The sequence below is a fragment of the Schistocerca serialis genome, unplaced genomic scaffold (genome assembly GCF_023864345.2).
Source record: "Schistocerca serialis cubense isolate TAMUIC-IGC-003099 unplaced genomic scaffold, iqSchSeri2.2 HiC_scaffold_992, whole genome shotgun sequence".
Classification (NCBI taxonomy): Eukaryota; Metazoa; Arthropoda; class Insecta; order Orthoptera; family Acrididae; genus Schistocerca; species Schistocerca serialis.
Genome location: NW_026048620.1, coordinates 142,501 through 145,000, shown reverse-complemented (window position 1 = coordinate 145,000; position 2,500 = coordinate 142,501). Strand labels below are relative to the sequence as shown.

General features: G+C 60.8%; 1 pseudogene; it reads right to left on the bottom strand.

Moving 5' to 3' along the window:
• The window catches only part of LOC126454632 (large subunit ribosomal RNA), a 7,453-nt pseudogene that overhangs the window by 4,399 nt on the left and 554 nt on the right, over nucleotides 1-2,500 (bottom strand).

The following is a 2,500-nucleotide window of genomic DNA, read 5'->3' as shown; positions in this document are numbered from 1 at the left end:
GCGGACAAGCTGCTTGTGGGCAGCTTGCCGCCGTCGGCACTTGATTGCCTCAAGCGTTCGGTCGGGGAACATCCTGATGAGCTCTTGATTTACAAAGAAGAACCGGGCGTCCCTCTCGAGGAACAGTTCGGCCTCTGCCTTGGCGAGCGACAGGACTTCTTCCTCCGTCCCTTAAGAGAGTCATAGTTACTCCCGCCGTTTACCCGCGCTTGCTTGAATTTCTTCACGTTGACATTCAGAGCACTGGGCAGAAATCACATTGCGTCAACACCCGCTAGGGCCATCGCAATGCTTTGTTTTAATTAGACAGTCGGATTCCCCCAGTCCGTGCCAGTTCTGAGTTGATCGTTGAATGGCGGCCGAAGAGAATCCGCGCACCCGCGCGCCCCCGGAGGAGCACGCTAAGGCGGACGCGGCCTCGCAGCAAGGAAGATCCGTGGGAGGCCAAGGCACGGGACCGAGCTCGGATCCTGCACGCAGGTTGAAGCACCGGGGCGCGAACGCCGCGCAGGCGCGCGCATCCTGCACCGCCGGCCAGCACGAGGCCAACCAACGGCGAGAGCAGACCACGCCCGCGCTAAACGCCCGCACTTACCGGCACCCCTACGGCACTCACCTCGCCCAGGCCCGGCACGTTAGCGCTGACCCACTTCCCGACCAAGCCCGACACGCCCCGATCCTCAGAGCCAATCCTTATCCCGAAGTTACGGATCCAATTTGCCGACTTCCCTTACCTACATTATTCTATCGACTAGAGGCTCTTCACCTTGGAGACCTGCTGCGGATATGGGTACGAACCGGCGCGACACCTCCACGTGGCCCTCTCCCGGATTTTCAAGGTCCGAGGGGAAGATCGGGACACCGCCGCAACTGCGGTGCTCTTCGCGTTCCAAACCCTATCTCCCTGCTAGAGGATTCCAGGGAACTCGAACGCTCATGCAGAAAAGAAAACTCTTCCCCGATCTCCCGACGGCGTCTCCGGGTCCTTTTGGGTTACCCCGACGAGCATCTCTAAAAGAGGGGCCCGACTTGTATCGGTTCCGCTGCCGGGTTCCGGAATAGGAACCGGATTCCCTTTCGCCCAACGGGGGCCAGCACAAAGTGCATCATGCTATGACGGCCCCCATCAACATCGGATTTCTCCTAGGGCTTAGGATCGACTGACTCGTGTGCAACGGCTGTTCACACGAAACCCTTCTCCGCGTCAGCCCTCCAGGGCCTCGCTGGAGTATTTGCTACTACCACCAAGATCTGCACCGACGGCGGCTCCAGGCAGGCTCACGCCCAGACCCTTCTGCGCCCACCGCCGCGACCCTCCTACTCGTCAGGGCTTCGCGGCCGGCCGCAAGGACCGGCCATGACTGCCAGACTGACGGCCGAGTATAGGCACGACGCTTCAGCGCCATCCATTTTCAGGGCTAGTTGCTTCGGCAGGTGAGTTGTTACACACTCCTTAGCGGATTCCGACTTCCATGGCCACCGTCCTGCTGTCTTAAGCAACCAACGCCTTTCATGGTTTCCCATGAGCGTCGATTCGGGCGCCTTAACTCGGCGTTTGGTTCATCCCACAGCGCCAGTTCTGCTTACCAAAAGTGGCCCACTTGGCACTCCGATCCGAGTCGTTTGCTCGCGGCTTCAGCATATCAAGCAAGCCGGAGATCTCACCCATTTAAAGTTTGAGAATAGGTTGAGGTCGTTTCGGCCCCAAGGCCTCTAATCATTCGCTTTACCGGATGAGACTCGTACGAGCACCAGCTATCCTGAGGGAAACTTCGGAGGGAACCAGCTACTAGATGGTTCGATTAGTCTTTCGCCCCTATACCCAGCTCCGACGATCGATTTGCACGTCAGAATCGCTACGGACCTCCATCAGGGTTTCCCCTGACTTCGTCCTGGCCAGGCATAGTTCACCATCTTTCGGGTCCCAACGTGTACGCTCTAGGTGCGCCTCACCTCGCAATGAGGACGAGACGCCCCGGGAGTGCGGAGGCCGCCGCCCCGTGAAGGGCGGGGAAGCCCCATCCTCCCTCGGCCCGCGCAAGGCGAGACCTTCACTTTCATTACGCCTTTAGGTTTCGTACAGCCCAATGACTCGCGCACATGTTAGACTCCTTGGTCCGTGTTTCAAGACGGGTCGTGAAATTGTCCAAAGCTGAAGCGCCGCTGACGGGAGCGATTATTCCGCCCGAGAGCATCCCGAGCCAACAGCGGCGCGGGTCCGGGGCCGGGCCAGGTAGGTCCGTCATCCGGGAAGAACCGCGCGCGCTTGCCGGGAGCCCGAGCGCCCAAAGGGGCGAATCGACTCCTCCAGATATACCGCCGGGCAGCCAGCCAGGACACCGGGGCTCTGCCCAACAGACGCGAACCGAGGCCCGCGGAAGGACAGGCTGCGCACCCGGGCCGTAGGCCGGCACCCAGCGGGTCGCGACGTCCTACTAGGGGAGAAGTGCGGCCCACCGCACACCGGAACGGCCCCACCCCGCGGCGAGTGGAAAGGCAA